Genomic DNA, 23,325 nt, shown 5'->3' on the forward strand with positions numbered 1-23,325 from the left:
TCTGACAGTGAGACAGCGGCCCCGGTCTAGAAAGCCAAGAATAACGGCCGGGAGGATTCGTCATGCTGACCACACGACACCTCGCAATCTGCAGGCCTTCGGGCTGAGCAACGGTCGCTTGGTAGGCCAAGGCCCCTCAAGGGCTGTAGTGCCATGGGGTATGGTTTGGTTTTGGCTAGGGTTTCAGAGACGGTGTAGCGGTGGTGACTATTGTTTTCAGGGGAAGTATAACTGGGTAACCATCCTCTATTAACACTAATCAGAGAAAAATATCCGACTCGTTGGGTGAATGGTCAGCGCACTGGCTTTCGGTTCAGAGGTTCCCGGGTTCGATTCACGGCTGGGTCGAGGATTTTAACCTTCATTCGTTAATTCCAATGGCTCGGGGGCTGGGTGTTTGTGCTGTCCCCAACATCCCTGCAACTCACACAGCACACATAACACTATCCTCCACCATAATAGCACGCAGTTACCTACATATTGCGGATGCCGCTCACCTTCATCGCAGGGTCTGCTGTACTCGGCTAGAAATAGCCACACCGAACTCGATAGCTGCAGTCGCTTAAGTGCGGCCAGTATCCAGTATTCGGGAGATAGTAGGTTCGAACCCCACTCTCGGCAGCCCTAAAAATGGTTTTCCGTGGTTTCCTATTTACACACTAGGCAAATGCTGGGGCTGTACCTTAATTAAGGCCACGACCGCTTCCTTCCCACTCCTAGCCCTTTCCTGTCCCATCATCGCCGTAAGACCTATCTGTGTCGGTGCGACGTAAAACAACTAGCAAAAAAAAAAAAAGAAATAGCCACACGAAATTATTATTTATTTATTTATAGAGGGAACATGAAGGTATCGGCAAAAGAAAGGCAAGGGTCACGAAGAGCATAAAAATGAAAGTTCCCTAGGCCTCGTAAACCTACTGTAACACCGCTGGGGTCGGAAAAAGAACAAGAATTGACCAAGAGAGGTCGGATAAGAAAGATGAAAGCGACGAGCCTGACACAAGTGGAAGCAATGCCAGACTGAGCTGGGGGGGACCGTGTTCGCCAACCCACGCTTCTAAGTTCAGAGCTCTTGGTCCTCTCTTTCAGTCGTCTTGCATTCTACTGCCCCCATCCACAGGGGGATCGGAGACGGTGTAAAGGGATAGAGTTAGGGCGTGTAAAGTAGCATCTGTGACCGTCATAAAGGCAGAGTCCTTTGTCTACTACATAAATATGAAGCCGAACTATGGAAAATCATATTGAGGGCTAACGACGCGATGGTGGGATTCGAAGGTGTTCAGATATGTCAGCCTCGTGCCGGAAGATTATTTACTAGCACGTAAAAAAACTCCTGTGGGATAACATTTCGGCACCACAACTTCTCCAAAAAACTGCATAAATTGTTAGTGGGACGTAAAATCAATCGCATATAAAAAGTAAACAATTAAGCAAGAATAAAACTTTCTAAATTATTAAATCTAGCGTTAACAAAAGCATCTTTGATACCGTGATCATACCACGAGACCTCCAGATTTACCTGGAATCCGAATCGCAGTGATGTAACTAAGTGGTACGTTGTATATTGTACATACTGTAGTGGCCTAGGTTTAATCCTTGATGCATGGTTATTATTGCTGTGTCAATATAATGCAATTATCAGCTTCACTTATCAAAGGGAGAAGAGGAAGTGTTTCGAACCCTCGAAGAATGAAGGTAATGACTAAAGAAAGAGAATCATAAAAAGACAAAGGCGACTGCTTCGCAAACCTACCATCATCGGTTTCGTCTGAATATTTTTGAATGACCGAGCAAGTTGGCCGTGCAGTCAAGGTCGCGTAGTTGTGAGCTTGTATTCGAAAAATGGTGATTTCGAATCCCACCGTCGGCAGCCCTGAAAACGGTTTACCGTGGTTTTCCGTTTTCACACCAAGGAAATGATGAGGTTATACCTTAATTAAGTCCATGGCCGGTACCTTCCTAACCTAGCCCTTTCCTATCCTTGCGTCGCCGAAAACCTTTGATGTGTTAGTGCGAGGTTTAACCGCTAGCGAAAAAGAAATCAAGCGCGCAGCGTTGTAAAGGTTTCAGAAATTGAATATTATCTGTCGAATGTCTGATGCTACTGTATACTGCACAACGGGCTGTGCAGTAACCCATGGTCAAGTTAAACAGGATTCTCTCCTAACAGGCACATTATAGGCACTGACTGTTATATATCTAGATCAACTATTCTTAGGAGCATACATAAAATATAGCTATATCGGTATACAGTATTCTCAGGAGTGAAGTTTTGATCTTTCTTTACCATGGTTCCAATACTGACATTGAGAGTATGTCGAGTACTCGTGTAATCATGGTGATGCGTGAACGTATTCACGCCTTTTATTAGTGGCGTGCATTTTTGTTAATTATTCCTTAGAACGCTTTTTTTACAAAGTTTAAAAACTGCGAATATCTAAGCCAACCCAAGTATAGCTGTCTCGACAATCCGCTCACACTACCGCAGTTCAGCTTCTCCAGCGAGCTGGATTTCCTACCCCAGCGAAATTTAAGCTTCCTTGTGCTGGGAGCCGGGCGGGGCCGTGGGCCCTCCCCCGACAGCAATTTACGGCGACAGGCCAGCTAGCTTAGGTACGGGATATTAGTTTTAATACTTGACACTCGAAGTGTTCAGTGCCACACACTAGAGACTACAAGAAAAATATCAACATGTTAACAGTATAGCCACTTGTTAACAGAACATCGTCTTGCTAATAAAAATAGAGCCAGTTTTTGAAATCAATTGTAATATATAAGAATTTTTTCTTTTTGAATTTCGGCATGTATACAGTTCATTTTGAGCAATTCATTGATGGCACGTGCAGACTGTTTTTCGGTAGCCGCAGAAAAATATTTAGGTTGCCCAGCATGAACACAGAGCTAAGCGCGAAGTAAAAGAATTTGTATAGTGGTATAGGTGAAGTTTTGGTGAGTTCTGTGCCATTCTTCATGAATATAATGTGTGTTATACGCCATGAAGAATAGTTTCCCTCGTTTGTCGTTGATGCACGTATACACAGTAAGCGAGTGAAACTATAGAACTTCGGCGACGGTAAAATACCAGTTAAATTTTGCTGATTCAGTTTAGATTAGGCTTTTTAAGTTAAAAACAATTACTTAGTCGCAGTGTATTTTTGTGAAAACCATGACTGTACTATCACGAAGCGTCACCGTGTGAAACTGTAAGTACATTGTTTAAAATCTGCTCTAGATTAAGTTATGACGGTGTCGTCACTGCCGTGAATATCAATTTGGAAATGTGTGCAAGTGCGTGGTTGAAAATATTCTTGAAAGACCTTTCTCAGGTAGACCTTTCCACTAAAAATGCAGCCTTATAGAATGGTAATATTGACTTAGAGAGTGTAATGGGGCTACGATTGCTTATTTTTGAAAAAACATTTTTGCAGCTGTGGTAACGAATGTGCCTTTTATGCCACTGCCTTTTATGGCCTTTCTTCTCCGTCATCAGATACCTTTAGTTTCGTTGGGGTCGCATTTGTTCTTCCTTCCTTTCCTACTTATGAGGCTAATGACTTGGATGTTGATAGTTTTTAAACGATTTGATTTATTTCCTCAATCGAGTGAAGGGAGAGTCAGCCTCCCCCACTTTGTGTGACATTACATTTTTGTTCCGTTTTAGCCGGCAAAAATAGAAATTATGGGAATATTTTTAAAAACAGCCATTTGTACAAGCCCTGTTGTCTTGTCAGATAATTCTTTCCTTTATTTAATTTAATTATTAACAAATTTATCAACGGAAATACGCACAAAACGTCGTTCGTCGCGGCTAACCGATTTGTATAGCGCCGCAGCAAGTAGTGGAGACTTTGCATGTGCTGTGAGGAAGGGTAGAAGGAGTATATTTTTTGTCAAGGTCATGGACACGGAGGTACGGTTCATCCGCTTGCCACCCGCATTCGTCAGTCTGACAGTCTCTTTAGTGTCTGTTAGTTTTTTTTAGTGTGTAGTCAAATATTAAATGTCATTTTAATTGTATAATCACGCCGTACTTCTATTTAATTGTAATTCATGTGTAATTATAGTTCTTTTGGTGAAAGTTTTATTGTATTTTATTGAATCAAAATATTTTTTAAAAAAAAAGCGATTATTGGCCAGGCTGTGTGGCTCAGACGGTTGAGGCGCTGGCCTTCTGAACCCAACTTGGCAGGTTCGATCGTAGCTAAGTCCGGTGGTAGTTGCAGGTGCTCAAATACGTCAGTCTCGTGCCGTTAGATTTACTGGCACGTAAAAGAACTCCTGCGGGACAAAGTTCCAGGACCTTGGCATCTCCAGAAACCTCAAAAGTAGTTAATGGGACGTAAAAACAATACAATTCTTATTAAACTATTATTACTGCCCTTAAGTTACTAAACTCTCAACTTTTACCTCTCTGTCGAAATGCGCTCAGAGAGTATTAAAAAACTCACCACTTTGTAGCTTTTAAAAGAAGTTTTGATATATATATATATATATATATATATATCAAACCCTGATAGGCCTACTTTTTGTTGTCTGCACATCTTTTGCCCCCCTCCCGTTCTAATTCCCAATCGCCGCTACTGAAGAGACTAATAGATAAAAATGGGGTATGCTGTATGGTATGGCACTGCACATCATGTAATCGTCATATGTTAATTGACTATTGTTATTACAGTAGTTATCGTGAGGCTTTTGATATTAACTGAGCTAAATCGAACAAAACAGATAACGAGGAACCTGATAGTCAGTGCTGGCCCTATTTTATTTTTTGCTAGTGGCTTTACGTCGCACCGACACATACAGATCTTATGGCGACGATGGGATAGGAAAGGGTTAGGAGTTGGAAAGAAGCGGCCGTTACCTTAATTAGGGTATATCCTCAGCATTCCTCTCCCTATTTTATTGAACGACCGATATATTTGAGGTCATTTCACTCCTACTCGCAAACTGCCACTATTGCATCCCCAGGTATTTACCTGCACAATCAATCTGTTACGGTATTTCTTAAACTATGAAATAACTACGTTCAAGATGACTTCTTTAGTAAGTTTAATGAACAAATGCTTACCAAGAATATTGACAGGTATATTAGATGGCATTTGTGTTTGCCTTTCCCTCAACAGTATCTTATCTTAACACAGCTAGTGGTCCCATGTCGATCAGTTCTCGTAGATAACACAGGAATGTACCTCCAGCTCCTTCACATTTAATATGAAGCGGGTTAACTAACGCCCTGTGCTACCATCCGGAAGAGGCAGGGGTGTCCGCAGAAACTATTATGATAGTTGATCTCACACAGCTTACCCTTAAAATTTAAAAAACACTCTTTTAGGATATTGTTAACATTTGAGGACTTCTATAAAATAATGTTGCATGCATATTGTGAAATTAGAAACAATAAATTAAAACTTTAAAAACAGTTATTTTATTAAAACTTACATTTGCATTCATGTTCTGAGGTTTTTGCCGGCTCACATTCTTCTTTGTGTATATACAAAAGAGTTAACCCATCCAATCTTTCCTGTGCAGTCATATTCCGCAAACAACTTTTTAAATACTTCAGAGATGAAAAAGAGCGTTCTGTTGTTGCAGTGGTTACTGGTAAGACAGCAGTTTCAGTGCTTGAGGTGTTGTTGAAAAAATATCACTGTTGCAAATATTAAATGCAGATATGGAGTCCATTGGTTCAGGATGATTGCCTTTAGAAGAAAACTAGTTTCTACATTTTGAGTTCACTGGAAAATACAACTTTACCCACGCTGATATAATCTGGCCATTGAATTATTGTACCCTATAGGGCATAAACAACACTGCACTGTCGAACTTACCTTCTTACCTGCTATTTGATGAATGCGCCAGCCCACTGCAGTCGGCAGGAAAGGTCGTTTACCGGGTTCTTGTGAACGAGAGTAGCGAGATAAAAAAAAATTTGTTCTATACGTATGCGTACGAAATGAGGAACACAAACGCACCTACTGACATTTTGAGCAAAAGTTGTGTATTCTTAAATCAACATTTCTTTTCTTTTATATTACAATTGATTGCACTAATAGTGCTCAAATGGATGCCCAGAAGGCTCATATCATAAATAAGATAAACATCAAAAAATTATGCACTAGCTGGTTGATTGTCGTGCGGAGAATCGATAAGTGAAGCCAATAAACGAATGTGTCCTTACTCGGAACAGCCTCGCTGTACCTGCACATAAAGTATATGATGCCAGGGTGAGAAATTGTCCTGCAGAAATAAAGCCACTAAAAGGTCCCCACACATATTTGGGAAAGTGCACATAACAAAGATAGTAAATTTGAACCTACCACTACAGGCATATCCTTTCTAATCTCGCATGAAATATACCTTTCTATTATGGATATGAACCAAGGTCCATTCAAACAAACATTATATTTACAAAGTGTACTGATTAAGCAAGTTTTCTTAGTGCCCAGTTTCTACCTAACGCACTACCATTTATAAACAAAGTAAAGAGAGTATGAGAGAAAGAAAGGATGAATGAATGAAGTCACCGTCGCATGCTTGTCTCGCCTGCGAAAAGGAATTCCACCCCTCCCCTTGTATTTTAAAAATGGCTGCGAGACTCCCTGCTGTGCACGCAAGGGAAACGACCTCCAAGACTTGGGCCGTGAAACACCCCTCGCACAAACAAAATAAAAACATAACCTAGTTTTCAAACATACGGAGCTCAGCTCTACCTCGACCTTGTCTCGACACATGACAAAGATCGCCACAAATAAATGAGTGAGGAAATCACATACGTGTCTGCACTATCCAATGTCCGTGACAGACCGCCCTGGGTCTCGATTATACCATCTGGAGTATTACACATATTTATACACATCATCTCGCCGTCAGCCTAATGCGACGCGTTCCAATTAACCCTCAAGTCTAGGGTTCAATCCCTTACTTGGCATAGTACAAGGGGTCGCAAATATACATGACATATCCTGCGGGTATTTTCGTTACACTCACAGTCAACCCAACTCAATATAGACATGGAGTAAACAATTAAATCCTGGCCGCATGCGTGCTCTACATTATGCATACAGATTCCCTTCCCAACATAGGGGTACTCTATCATAATTAACCTATAATTACAAGCAGAATATCGTCTGATGCCGGGCACTAAGAAACATTGATTTAAGCTCGTACCTAAGCTTCCCTACAACTATGTGTACAGTCACACTATCATTTAAACTACCTTAATCCTTGCTTTCTATAAACAATAAAATAAAAAAATGTATATGCCTTATCCTAAAATATATAAAGGAAATACCTTAATAAATGGCCTAATGGGCCGTAATCCTATTCCTTACTATATTTACAAGTTAATCACCGTATTTCTGCATAACAACCCCCCAACCCTACACATATATATTAATTATTGTTCACTTATCTATCATCTTGGAGACCTCTTTATCCCTCTGTCAGGGTTAGGCTGTGCCTGCTCAGCCCATCATGGTAGCGATGTGGTCCTGGGTCGATCCTCTGCGTCCAGTCTCCATGGGTTGCTCGTTCATGAAGCCGTCTTCTTGAGGGATGGCTCGTTCATGAAGCCTTCTTCTTGAGGTTGTGGTCGGCAGGTCTCGTATCACACGTCTCTTGAAAAACGGCACGGATCTTCACTGGAAAGAAATGCCTAATTTATTAACAGCACAGCATTCCCGGTACTTTTATCTAATTTTCGAGGCAAAATCAGTACTGGCGATCTGCGACGTTAAAAATCATTGTTCCCCATTAGCTGCTTAGCCGCACACGAATGTATATAGGCAATATATCTACTATCTGAAATCAGCAACCTAATCGGTCGAACAAATTGTCATTATCTCATGCTCGACTGATTCAGACCCATAAGTATAGCAGGAATAACACAAATGACTTTAGTTTATACTTGCACTTCTTCCGCACTTCACAATATTTTTACGTGGTTACCCGTACCGCTTCATGATGAAGTCTACATGTACGGCATTGTCTACAGTCGGTTAATTAGTCACTTGCGACCTCACTGTAAAGCGTCTACATACAATCACACGATTGAATAATTACTGGAAAGTTTATGGATCACCGATTCATTGAATAAACATTAGCGCAACTGCATTAAAGTAATCACAGTCTTTGTCCTAAACAAAGGTTTCTGGCGCGAGTATCAGCAGAAACGCGACGTGCACGGACCGCGGTCTTATCATGGACTGATCACCTCCTTCCACCTTTCTCTGCTCTTATAGACTCCAGGAACCCACGCGACTCGCTGGGAAGTCCCGGGAAACAACTTGAGATTGGCATGTGGCCTCGAAACATTTTCTCACGGCAGTCGGCCTCCCACGTAGTTATTTATTCGATTATATATTAATAGACTTTGAGGTATCTATGGCTTCGGAAAATTCTGGCACCGATTCACATCCTATTACTTTCTTGTAAAACCTTCAAATATAGGAAATTATGACTCAATTTCCATAGCGTGGTGAGCCTGTCTGTTCCCGCTGAAAATCTCTGTTAAGGTGGCAGGTCTCTCCCCCAGACAAAATCCCATCTCTCTTTCTTTCTTCCTCACATATTCTTTCTTCGTCGCACATGACCACGCCTTGCCTCGGGAATCCCCTTCTCGATTCCCGCGCTCTGTATAGCATCACGCCCTCACAGTTAGCGTCCTATTGCGCATTATTTTATCAGCGTTAAATATCCATTCTTATAACTAACAGAATGGTACATTATAATGGCATCAACAACAATGAGTGAACAATAACAGCATGCAGCGTTGCAAAAATGGGCCATAGCATCTAATGGTTCAACCCAGCGTGTCCCGCAGAATTTAAGTAATCTTTTTCTTTTAGTACTTTCCTTATATTGCTAAATCTGTTTAAAAAATATTATCTTTTAGGTGATACTCTAAAAATGTAATTCAGATCATTTATTTCCTTATACTACTTATGCTATGGTTCGCACAGTGGACATACAGTGATTTAGGATACTTCTCCCTTATTTTAGCAGCACGGCCAGTAAATTTCCCACTCATCAAAATCCATGTCTCTCAAATTGTTAGAATTTTGGCCAAGATTATGCAAATTTTTTATGAGAATCATCGGACAACGAAAAACCACGAATGTCATTTACGGAAACAAACGAATGATGAAAGATTGTTTCTGAACATGTACATAACGAATGCAGAAGGAGAATTCCTCAGTACCTGAAACATGTGATTTTTCATCTGCTAGAACACTCGTTAAGTTTATTAACAATACTGTGGGTGATAATTTGACCACATACTTCAATAATTTCATGTTGTATCCTTGGACTGGTATAAGTTGCTTTAGCATCACAATGTGTAAGATGTTCTTTAGCTCACTGTCGCCGACGTCAATTCGAAAACGCAGCAATGCTCTTAAACTGTCCTCCTTTCACCGTCCATCGGTACTAGGGACTTACGCCAAAATCTACCACAAGAGGGCACTCTTCTTTAAAAACGTGGATGGTTAGGCGGACTAAGCTATGGCCAAATGAGATTGTTTCACCTCAGGACAACTACGTCAGAAGAAGACTTTACCACCGAGCTCGATAGCTGCAGTCGCTTAAGTCCAGCCAGTATCCAGTAATCGGGAGATAGTGGGTTCGAGTCCCACTGTCGGCAGCCCTGAAGATGGTTTTCCGTGATTTCCCACTTTCACACCAGGCAAATGCCGGGGATGTACCTTAATTAAGGCCACGGTCGCTTCCTTCCAATTCCTAGACCTTTCCTATCCCATCTATCCCATCGTCGCCGTAAGACATATCTGTGTCGGTGCGACGCAAAGCAAAAAAAAAAAAAAAAGAAGACTTTACCACAGTGGCGGTGTGTTTAACACAAGTGTTGGGATCTTACCCAAAGTAAGAACTACTACACACCTGAAGGCTTCAGTTCGGTGACTCCCTTGCCAACAAGGGTTCACCCATAAAGCCAATTTAAAATAAGAACTGCTCTTAAGAAACAGTGAGTTATTGCACTACGATGAATTCCGTAACTACCATCCTCGTTACAACCACTGCCGCCGCCAGCTCCATTAGTAGAAACATCGCCCTGACATCTCATCTCTCTGCAACTATGTGTTCTTCAGAACATCTATCAAAACCCACATCACGCCATCTACTCATTCCTCCTCCGCCAAAACACACAGAATCCAGCTGAGTAGAATATAATCATCCTCAGCAGTAACCGGAAACCGAACCTCCTTTAAGGAGGTTAGCAGTCGACACCATTCCAGCAGGCTTTTATCACGGACCACAAGCACCTGCCGAAACTCCCACAGCAGCAGGCTCCAACTCAGGATCACAACCGAAGGACGCAACACCACTTCAGCCTCCTAATTTCCTCCCAAGCACCCCGCCCTATAAATAACATCCGATCCATTCAACAACGCCCCTAAGGGATCTATAACTTCATTCTACGGAAACCAGCGCCCGAATTCCGATCCTCTCAAACCATTTTCCGCAACCTATATCGTTTCATGATGAAACGAAAGGAAGTCGCCGAAATTCGACCCACATTAAATGGCTGCATCATCAAAGTCAGTGGCGAAGCGGCGGCTCACAAATTATTCAACTTCATAGGAGCCACTCAACTAGGTTCATCAACAGCTTTCACAACAGCGCACCAAGAATTCCTTCACTCACCCCTTCCCAAAGGGTCAGTCTACTAAACTGCGTGATTAGGGGAGTCGACCCGGACTTCACCGATGGTGTCATTCCCTACGAATTAAATGCTGAGAACGTCCCCGCGCGGAAGGTATTCCGAATCAGAAATGGTCTCAGCCGACCTACATGGTCCGCGTCTTGCTCCCAACCACCTCCAACGTCACCACCTACTGAAATATGGAGTTTCAATATTCAAACAACACTATAGATTCGAACCATCTAAAGCCCCTCCACTCCAGCCAGCGAGCGGTGTCTATCGTACAATCAGCACAGCATCGCTCAATGCCGGGCCTAATAACCGCTCAGGGCATTGTATCCAAACACACCACACTGACCAGTGTCTTAATACTCAGGTCCCACTCTTCCGAAAAACCTGCGGCCAAGGCCATCCTACATACTCCCGCTTATGCAAAGCCCTCCCCTTCCCTCCCGAAAAACCACCCAGATCTAGTAGCTCCTGTCCGAACCACTGACTCGCCTACCCCGCCGGCTTCCTCCCAGTTCTTCCTACCATCCAACGAAAACATTGTTCGCTTTCTCACTCTTTCCCTCCTCAACATTTTTTCATATCATCCTCATCATCCTTTCATTCTCACCCACCTTCAGGCACCAGGCAATCAAGCCCTTCGACCTTAATTTCCAGACAACCCACTTCGGTTTAAAAACCCATTTTCAATTCCATCATCACGAGACCCCTGTATGATGGATAGCACACCTAACAGAAGAAGACCCTCCCTACCAATCTCCATTATTTTTCTTAACATCCAATCTTATTTAAACGCCCCCACCTTTTCCAACAACAACACCCTTCCCAAACCATCTTATTTAATGAAACCATGGCCCGCCGCAACCAGCCCGCTCACCTACCTGGCTTCACACTCCAGCGATCGGACCACCCAGATGGTGTCGGTCATGGGGTGCATCCATGGCCAATCGCCCATCTTCCCCGACCCGTATCAACTTCCCACCATACTCCTATTCATTTCCAGAATCCATTATTGCAACCGTTTATTTCAAATCCCGAATATTACACCTCACCACAATTTACATCCGATCCCGAACACATCTACCCACCACTTTCCTTACCTATCTTCACAGTGTATTCCGCTATTTTCTTGTTGATGCATATCTCAATCTCCATGACAGATCAAGCACAACTTCAACACCCATTGCAGAGATGCTTCATTTATTCCACTCCCAGGACCGTCCCACCCTTCTTCACAATACACACCCTAAAAGTTCCCTACCTCCCCAGCATAGGCAGCGATCATCCCCCAGTTTTAATCGAAATCCGTACCCATGACCCTTGTTCTAATCCCCCTCCCCCACGACTCTTCACTAATTTCTCCAAAGCCAATTGGTCAGGATACCGAGATAACATATTTCCAGATTCCTGTCACAACCCGCTCCTGCTCCCACCGATGCCCATTCCCTAGGATACATAGTTCTATTCATTCATACCACAATAACACAATAACCACAGCTTCCGCGTCCCACATACCCCACCTACCTCTACACTCCCCACAAACCTCAACCCCACTAAATTACGTCACCTGCACAAACTATCCCAATCTTATCTAACAGAATATTCCAGAGTCCGATATCCTTAATTTCTCAGCCTCTATCGTCAAACCATTCGAATCGTCAACTACCTAAAAGCTTAACACCGAAGATCCTGTACTTCCCACAACTCCCAGGGTTCTGGCGCTAGTTTTCCTACCTGCTGGGCCAACATCGCATCCCTTCCTACCCCATTCTCCATAACGGAAAGTTTCCAACGAACATCACGGAAAAAATGGAGATCTCGTCAGAGATTCACCAACGCTTCACCCCTTCAATCCACTACCTCTCTTTCCAAACCGATACTATTTTCTACCAAAACCTGCTTTCTTCTCCTTCTCTACTACCTTCCTCCAAACATAACCTCACACTCCCTGTACTCAACACTCCAATCACAGCCAGTTACATCTCAAACGTCTTATCTCAAAACGTGATTCCGCACCTAGTCCAAACTAAATCCACTACCGCCACATCCGCCAAGCCCCAGATGAACTCTTAACAATATTAACCTCCCTGTACATCTTCATCCTTACCTCTGGATTCTATCCCACCGCTTGGAAACGTTCCACAATCCTCCTATTCCCTAAACCTGGAAAGGACCTATCCAAACCCGACTCCTAACGTCTGCCTGATTACCAACCTACCATCCTAGCCAAATTCCGCCCTTGTCTCTCCACTTCACATCAGCTCATCTGCCTTCTTCAGTACATCGCCATCAACTTCAACTTATCCCGACCCAGTCTTCTCATCACTTTCGACTTCAACAAAGCATTTGACCCCATCTTTCAGCCGGCTTTAATCTATATATTTCATCTTTTATCTCCCTACTTCTTTGCTTCCTACCTCACCAATAGAATATGTTTATCCATCCAGAGCCACCTGTCCAACCCTTCCCCATGTGACTTGGAGTGCCCCAAGGGTCCCCGCTTTCTACAATGTTATTTATCCTTTTCGTGACAGGCATTCCCCAACCTCCTCTACCAATTCAGTTTCTCCAATTCGCAGACGACACTGTCTTCCTTGCTCCGCTTCCATCAGTCCAGGTCATTAACCGTACCATTCAATCTTACCTCAATTCCCTTACCAAAATCACCTCAGCAGATTGCCAGTTTAGTTATTTCACAGAAGGCAAAGCCAATGCATGATATAATTATACTTTCCTTGTATTTTTCATTAGTGTAAGTACTCATTTGTATATCACAATTTAAACAGTTTGATACCAATACTCCCTCCACTAACTTCGGTAAATCAGCTACCGGCATACTGTAATATTATCTAAACTTGATAGGTCGTGTCGTAGTGCCTTATATGTTAATTTGTGTTACGTAACGTCATATATTCTAGGACTAATGTACATTCCAAGTGAAATCACATCACAAGATAGCTAACGAGACATTTTTTCCTTATTATTAGCATATATTTAATGTCATTAATCCCTTCACTGTATTATGCAAAAACTATTCGTATGAATTTAATTGTACTAACATACAATGTGTATACAGGGTGAAGCGTAATTCGCGCACTCGGGCGTCACAGCGCGACTCCTCACGTGCCATCAATAAAAAAAATGTCTCTTACAAATTTTCGTCTTGGGAGTATATCCGGTAGAAAACGGACGTTGAAGAGTAACAATCTGGCAACACTGTAACCATATGTAGGGTAACTACCGCTGTCAGCACGTTTTCGTCGTTCTGTACAGTTGGTACAGTGGGTATAGTTTTTGGTTGGCATGCAGAAGGTCGTTGGTTCGATCCTGGGTTGAGGCGCATTTCTTATTTGCTAATTTCCATCTGACATTACCTACTGTAATACAGTAAGACACCGTTTCTGAGGTCACATGTATCCTACATTTACATCATTTTGTAACGCTGAAACAACAAATACCTGGTTAGACTAATAAGAAATAGACAGCTGGAACAAACAGGTTTCACATCTAGTAGATGAAGTGGTGCGAATAAGTTCACGCCCACGACGTGGAAAGGGCGCCTTTCAAAGCTGACCAATGAAAACGATTGTTCGTCCATTTCTAGGATCGTAGTATGTAAGTGCAAATGGTTTCTAGAGGACCCACTGCAATCGCTGTTGACGATTAGGCTGATGACACACGGAGCGGTTTTTGCCGAGTCGGCAGCCGAGTCGGCGCATGTTTCTATTGTATCAGATGGGATGAAACAGACAAAGCGGTGCTCGCCGACAGGCGGCAGATTTGCCGACTCGGCCTGTCGTTTAGCTGGCGGTGCAGCGAGCGTTTTGAAGACTTTGTGCGCGCTCTAGCGCCATTGATTTAATACATTCAGCTGAATCAGGGCCGACTTGATGCGTCGCTCTAGCGATAGATCCAGTCGGCCGTGGCTGAATTTACGCGGCGATTGCATCATTGGTAGGTATTCCTGTATTAGATATCATTGAGGTATCTTTGAAATTCAATAATATACACGTAAAAGGACATATAGAGTAAGTAGACTGTTGGGATAAGAACAATAATTTTTTATATAATGTTAGCTAACTTCCTCACCTTACGTCGCGCTCGCTAATGTGTTTTGTCCACTGCCAGCTCGATACGCACCCGATGACTGCTTGTAAGCAGTCATTTTAGGTGCAGATTGAGCAGGCAGTGGTTTCGTCACAGTCGGCAAAAACCGCTCTGTGTATCAATCACAGGCGGCGGCCGACGCGGCTGCCGAAGCAAAAACCGCTCCGTGTGTCATCAGCCTTAAGATGCCAGATACCATACCACCTGGACTACATTTACGAAATAAAAAACATACGCCTCAACCCAGAATCGACCACTCGACCTCCTGCATGCTAACCCAAAACTCTATCCACTGCACCAACTGTACAGTACGACTAACTTCTGCTGACAGAGGTAGTTACCCTACATGTGGTTACAGTGTTGCCAGATTGCTACTCTTCAACGTCGTTTTTCTGCCGGATATACTCGCAAGACGAAAATTTGTAATAGACATTTTTTTATTGCTGGCATGTGAGGAGTTGCGCTGCGACGCCCGAGTGCGCGAATTACGCTTCACCCTGTATAGCGGTTGGTACAACTGCCCCTATTCACTCAGTTTTATGCAACCCGTAGATTATAGCCTAAGCTAAAAGTATTGATCATGGCTACTGACAATAATGTCTGGTCCTACTACGCTTTCTATAATTCATTTATTCGTGTCAACGAAATCAGTATTAATGATAAAATACCGAACGATGGTAAAGAATCGTGATAATTCTGCATCACAGATAGGTAATGTATAGAGAATATGACAGCTGAATGACTAGAAGTAGTATTGGAATAACAGCGGTAAATGACAACTCGTGATAGCCGAGCGTGCTAAAAAAAGAGAGGAAAAAACAGTGCGGAGGTTGAAGTCCGATGTACGACGAATATTTTTATTTCGTTGTTAAGGTTCGTGTGAGTCGCGTTGTTGAATACAAATCTAAATCAGGATCAGTTCTCATATTGCAGGTACTTGCTATGTTTGTTTGTACCTGTTAACAGAGCTATTTGCAGTAAAATAAGCTGTTACCGACAGAGTTGCAGTGAGCTTGCGTATGGCCATTCTATTAATGAAGCAAATATTCAAAATGACCACCCCCTCCGTTATTGCAAATTTGAGTATGGTGGAGGAGAGATATTCTTGCTTGCTACAACATATGTGGTGGAACCTGCCTGCAAGCTCCAGTGATGAGTCCCCGTAAATGATTCGGTCTCTCTGGCTCCTGTTCATAGGCTCTTTCCTTTAAACAACCCCTGAGGAAAATATCTAGCGGAGTAATGTCAGGTGATTTAGTCGGCCATGTGACAGGACACCCTCGTCTGATCCATTGATCAGGATATGTCATGTGCAAGTACACTTAAGAAAATGGAAATTGCGACACCATGAAGGCATTGGTCGTTTGTGTTGATTTTCAAGATATGGAACGATGCCTTGTAGGTACGTAAACGATCAAAGTTTCAGACCCATTGGATTGTTGCTGCAGGTCTCCTCACGTGATTGGTCGCGGAGGAATCAACTCCAGTATACGAACTCTGGTGTAGCGTAGTTGACTTGCAGTCTGTCCAGTGAAGTGTTCCCCGTCAAACATGCTTCGACGACACAGAAGAGCACGCTATCAACAACTGTCGCCGTTTGAGAGGGCTCGAATAATTGGGCTGTGTGAGGCTGGATTATCGCTAAGGACTGTCGCTGCACGTGTTGGCCGACAGGCATCTACGGTACAACGAGTATGGCAGCAGTGGTCAAATGAAGGTACCCACACTCGTAGAACTGGCGCAGGCCCAGCGCGACAGACAACTGTGAGAGCGGATCGCCGCATCATTCGGATGGCCCGGATGGTACCCCATGCAACAGCAGCGCAAATTCGAGCAGCTGTGGCACCCCACGTTACAACAACAACAAGTTGGTAATCGCCTGCGTGCAGCTGGCTTACGAGCCCGTGTCCCTTCAGAAGGTGTTCCATTGACTCCACAACAGCGACGTGTAAGGCTGGCCTGGTGTCGAGAAAGATCGACGTGGGTCGACGAATGGCATAGGGTCGTCTTTATTGACGAATCGCGCTTCTGTCTTGCCCGCAGTGATCGCCGGAATCGTGTGCGCCGACGTACCGGGGAGAGGGGCCGCCCAGATCTTATTGTCGAGAGGCACACAAGGCCAACACCAAGCATTATGGTCTGGGGAGCTATTGGCTTTAATGTGAAATCACAATTAGTGCTTGTTGAGGGCACTATGACTGCTCGACAGTACGTTGATAGGGTACTCAATCCAGTGGTTGTCCCTATGATGGCGAACATTGCTAATGGGATGTTTCAGCAGGACAAAATGCCCGGGTTCACCCTGCACGCATCTCCAGAGAAGCTCTCCACGACATCACAACCTTAGAATGGCCGGCCAGATCCCCGGACCTCAGTCCTATTGAGCATGTGTGGGATATGATGGGTCGACAACTGGCCAACTGTCCTCAGCCACCCACAACTCTGGAACAACTGACCTGTGCAGTGCAGCAAGCATGGGCCACAATTCCTCAGGAAGCGATCCAGGGCCTTATTGACTCCATGCCTCGACGAATTCATCAATGTATTGCAGCTCGTGGTGGGCACATCCTGTATTGTTTGTTGTCCAAACTTGCAGTCAGAGGGACCTGAAAGTGTAATCATCGAATCACAACCGAACACTCGTTTTGCATGTTTAATTGCAGCAATGTAGCACCACTCCTTCTGGGTGCTGCAATTTCCATTTTCTTCAGTGTAGTTCCGTACTGCCAATGACCAGTGTAGAGGAGCTCTAGCCTGATGGAACCACATCCTTAATCGTGTCATAAGAGGCACATCCTCCAATAAGAGAGAGAGGTATTCACGAAGAACCGAGCTCGATAGCTGCAGTCGCTTAAGTGCGGCCAGTATCCAGTATTCGGGAGATTGTGGGTTCGAACCCCACTGTCGACAGCCCCGAAGATGGTTTTCCGTGGTTTCCCCATTGTACCTGAAATCAAGCTCCCCTTCTCCAGTGAGGATTTTCAACGCTCCAGTAATGGAATTTATGATGATTAATAGTTCCGTTGTTGTGAAGTTCTCACTAAAGGGAATGTCCGTAAAAAATCCGCCTCAGCTTCAACTCCTTGCAATATCCATTGTGAAAATTCTATCCGTTTTTGGAAGTCATCTCTGCGAAGATCCTGGTTTAGTTATTGATGGTAGGGGTGGAATTTGTGGTGGTGCAATATGCGCAGTACAGATACATGACTGATGTTCAGTTCATTTCAATGCCCCGTGAGCATGTATGAGGGTTGCATACAATAATTGCATTTTGAACAATTTCTACGTTCCTTCCAGACGTCACTGGAGCATCGCAAACGAGGGATAGCGTATGAAATGACCCCGTTGTATGCAACCGTCTTTTAACACGCTGAAATGTATCTGCAGTTGGCAGCCTTTGTCCAGGAAATCGTTCTTGATGGTGGTGGTGATTATTGTTTTAATAGGAAGTACAACTAGGCAATCATCCTCTATAATCGTTCTTGATACAATCGTCTCGCTTCCCATGAATTATCCCTTGCTTCTCCATAAAGTAGGACCATATTCACGTAATCATCCCGTGAATACATGTCCGCCTCTGTGGTGTAGTGGTTAGTGTGATTAGCTGACACCCCCCCCCCCCCGGAGACCCGGGTTCGATTCGTGACTCTGCCACGAAATTTGAAAAGCGGTACGAGGGCTGGAACGAGGTCAACTCAGCCTCTGGAGGTCAAATGAGTAGAGTGAGGGGGGTGTCAAATCCCACCTCAGCCATCCTTGAAGTGGTTTTCCGTAGTTTCCCGCTTCTCCTTCAGGCAAATGCCGGGATGGTACCTAACTTGAGGCCACGGCCGTTCCCTTCCCTCTTCCTTGTCTATCCCTTCCATCCTCCTCACAAGGCCCCTATTCATCATAGCAGGTCAGTCCGCCTGGGCGAGGTACTGGTCCTCCTCCCCATTTTTGTCCCCGACCCAAAGTCTCACGGTCCAGGACACCGTCCTTGAGGCGGTAGAGGTGGGCTCCATCGCCGAGTCTGAGGGAAAAACCGACCTTGGAGGGTAAACGGATTAAGCAGAGAAGAAGATGATTTGGAGTGATAGCTCGTGTTTTCTGGAATTATGACACGTTTCGTGTCTTGCGGAAGAGTTACAAAACCAATTTTCAAATATGTCGGCATTCATTTCATCACGACAATCATCTGCTTTTGTACTCGTTGGCTGAATGGTCAGCGTACTGGCCTTCGGTTCAGAGGGTCCCGGGTTCGATTCCCGGCCGGCTCGGGGATTTTAACCTTAATTGGTTCATTCCAATGGCACGGGGGCTGGGTGTATGTGTTGTCTTCATCATCATTTCATCCTCATCACGACGCGCAGGTCGCCTACGGGAGTCAAACAGAAAGACCTGCACCTGGCGAGCCGAACTCGTCCTGGGATATCCCGGCACTAAAAGCCATACGACATTTCATTTCATCTGCTTTTGTATCGCCAATGTTGTTCGCGACCAGAAATAAACAGTTCGGAACCCACCCTTCACTTTCCCCGGCATGTAACATCATTATTCGTTTGCCTCTTGACGCGTGAACTCCTGAGGTGCAAGAATATGCGCCATCGTTTCAGCCCCTTTTCACAAAATCATGCTTGTTGTACCATATTTCACCTAAATAACTAATACGTTATACTGCAGCCTTCAGTGAACGTAGTCTTGTCAAATATTTGTATCTCCAAGCCACTGTCCTTGGCGATTCCGTAATTAACGTTTAACATGCGAAACCGAAATCCAAGTTTCAGTAACAATTTTCTAAACAATGTTTCTTTGAACGGAAATTTATTTATTTATTTATTTATTTATTTATTTATTTATTTATTTATTTATTTATTTATTTATTTATTTATTTATTTATTTATTTATTTATTTATTTATTTATTTATTTATCGTATGGCTTTAGTGCCGGGAGTGTCCGAGGACATGTTCGGCTCGCCTGGTGCATGGCTTCCTATTTCACACCATGGGCGACCTGCGCGTCAGGATGTGGGGATGATAATGATGTAGAGAGAGGGTGAAACCCCGTGTAGCCTACTCCCGTCGAATAAGAACAAGGGGTTTGTTCAAAGCATTAGCTTTCCATCCGACGGACGAATCACCATCAACAGCATCATATGCCTTCACTCCATATGACCACTGCGGTGAGGTTTGGAATTGAATCCAGGCTTTTGGCACGCAACCTGGTGATTAGAAATTGTATATCACCGCTTCTCCTACCCTGTTGGCCAATACTCTGATGGTGATTTATTTTTTCGCCCAACGGGACTCAAACCGGCTAACCATGGTGTCAGACCGCGTAGACTTGATGCCTTAACGACCATGGCCAGCATGTGGGCGTGTCCGGAAATCTACACACGTTCTGTAATCGAAGCAGTGGTTCTCCAAGGGATGGTGGATGCCCTTTCGCATAAAACAAAATATATATTTCGCGCCAAACAACATCGTACGTGAAATTGTCAACCCTGTCAAATAATTTCATTTTACTTGCATTTTTTGTTGTGTTGTGTATGTGTGTGTGTGTGGGGGGGGGGGCGTTTTAGATCCTCTCTTAGCACATTTATGAAAAGTTTGTCTACTCATTTTAAGAACGCGTGCTGTCTCCGTAATATGCCTCTTGTCTATCTTATTTTCCTTAATGTAACGGGCGAGTTGGCCGTGCGGCTAGGGGCGCGCAGCTATGAGCTTGCATTCGGGAGATAGTGGGTTCGAACCCCACTGTCGGCAGCCCTGAAGATGGCTTTCCGTGGTGTCCCATTTTCACACCAGGCAAATGCTGGGGCTGAACCTTAATTAAGGCCACGGCCGCTACCTTCCCCCTCTTAGGCCTTTTCTATCCCATCGTCGCCATTAGACCTATCTGTGTCAGTGCGACGTAAAGCCAATTGTTTCCTTAACGTAATCGTAGGCCTACCCCTATTGCACACGAGCCTTTGAGAATGAGAGTTTTCACCGACTCAGCATTGTTATTATCATACACAGTTTCTTTATCACAGCGAGTGTAAGCAGTCCTCTCACAATCGTTTGATATCCACTAGTTGAAGGCCTGCAACTACTAAAATCGACATCGGACACCACGCTATAGCTATTAATATGTAGGGGCGGCTCGTGAGGTAGTGTCCGTGTGCCATGGAACCACCAGTGTAATAAGCCCACCTGGTGGTCATGATCATTAAGGCGTTGATGTCTATACCGTCTGACACCTTGGTTACTCGGTTCGAGTCTCTTTGGTCGAGGAGAGGTGGTGGTATACAATTTCTAACCACTAGATTGCGTGCCAAAAGCCTCGATTGAATTCCAAATCTCACCGCAGTATTCATATGGAGTGAAGGCATATGACGCTGTTGATGATGATTCGTCCGTCGGATGGAGAAGTAAAGCTTTGAGCACACCCCTTGGTGTTACTGGACAGGAGTAGGCTACGTGCCGACACCGGCTTTCACCTTCTCCATACTTCATGGTCTTCATCACCCCCCCCCCCCCCCATATCCAGACACGAAGGTTACCTAAGGAAGAGAAATGTCCACTTCCACCAATATCAACATCAGAACTGATATGTGGCCCATTACCAGGTATAACCTCTTTTGAAATAGACGTTGTTGTTGTTGTTTTGTTTAGTCATCAGTCCAAAGACTAGTTTGATGCAGCCCTCCATGCCACCCTGTCCTGTGCTAACCTTGTCATTTCTACATAACTACTACATTCATCTACTCTAATCTGTTCGTCATATCTATATCTTAGTCTACCCCTACGTTGTCATCAAGAAAGCGAAAAGTGGGAGTGTGACAGGACCATATGCTATTCCAACTAAAGTATGGAAGTTATTGGAAGACAAGGCGCACAGTTCTGGGAAATCTGTTCAACAACATCGAGGAAAATGAAGTGCCTTTGTTACTTAACCAGATTTGAATAATTAATAATAATAATAATTTAATGTTATTTGCTTTACGTCCCACTAACTACTTTTACGGTCTTCGGAGACGCCGAGGTGCCGGAATTTAGTGCCGCAGGACTTCTTTTACGTGCCAGTATAAATATACCGACACGAGGCTGACGTATTTGAGCCAGGAACGAACCTGCCAAGTTGGGGTCAGAAGGCCAGCGCCTCAACCGTCTGCGCCACTCAGCCCGACTAACCAGATTTGAAAGACAAATGCAACGTTAGCGACTATTCAAACTATCGAATGATACGTTTAGTGAACAAATCAATATAAAGATTTTAGAATACATGTTGGATGTGAGTCTCCAGAACATTTATCTCCGTGGATGGGGATGGAGGTGGAAGAATACATCGACGGTACCTCTTGCCAGTCGTAAGAGGCGGCTGAATGAGGATCACAAAGGCTTTCAACTTGGGTGCGTGGGTTGATGACCAAGGAGTCCCTAGCTGAATCTGGTATTACTTCACTTCATCTAGCTGAGTCTGATAATTGGCCAACTTACGTGTGGCAGACTTCCTTGGTCAGCTGTTGTTCTTTTCTGACCCCAATGGTGTTAGGTTTGCGAGGCCTAGGAAGTTATTTTCGAGCCTAAAAGTTATGCTATTGGCTACAAAACCCTCATTCGCAGTATAGTGCTGTATGGAAGTGATGCGTGGACCCTCCCAAAGAAAGACGTGGAGAAGATAGATTCCTTCGAAAGGAAAATCCTGAGGAGAATTTATGGACACGTATGCGTACAAGGGGAATGGAGAATTAGATATAACAACGAACTATATTCCCTGTATGGGGAGGCACCTCTTGTCGCATGCCATTCGAATTAAGAGACTTAAATGGGCAGGTCATCTAATTAGGATGGAAGAACACCGAATCCCAAAGAAGGTATTCTTGGAGACTTTGGAGGAGGAAGGCCTGTGAGAAGACCACGTAACAGATGGGAAGATGGTGTACATCAGGACGCAGCACACATCCTCAAGATCCGTAATTGGAGAGTTACTGCGCGAGATCGACAAGTTTGGCGGAGAGCAACTGGGGAGGCCATGACCCGAAAACGGGCCGCCGCGCCATAGGTAAGGTAAGGTAAGGTAAGGTAAGGAAATAATTTTCATGCCCTTCGTGGTCTTTCCCTTTCTTTTTCCGATACCTTCATTTTTGAACTGTCGGATCTCTTACATGTTCCTTCTGATTAGTGTTAAGAGGGGATGGTTGCCCAGTTATACTTTCTCTTAAAACAACAATCATCACCACCAACTCTCCAAAACATACTAGAAATGTCACCAAAGCAACATTGTTTCGTACAACTGATACTATACACACTGATTCTGAACGCCTCCTAATGGAAAGGTACTCGGAGAAAAAGACGGCGATACACACAGCGATCTTGGATCAAAAGTAGAAAAGGCGTTTGACTGTTTACAACATGGCAAGCCCTCAGGCTGCATGAAGTACCCGAAATTTATGTTAATTCGATGTAGATCCACCAGAAATATAATCAATTCTGTCCGATACGCCGTAGGAACCATAGTAACGTTTGGCATCCGTTTTAGTGTTCGTGAAGGTTCAGCTTTGTCCCCATCACCGCTTATTGCTCGACAA

Source organism: Anabrus simplex, chromosome 1 (genome assembly GCF_040414725.1).
Source record: "Anabrus simplex isolate iqAnaSimp1 chromosome 1, ASM4041472v1, whole genome shotgun sequence".
In the NCBI taxonomy this organism is placed as follows: Eukaryota; Metazoa; Arthropoda; class Insecta; order Orthoptera; family Tettigoniidae; genus Anabrus; species Anabrus simplex.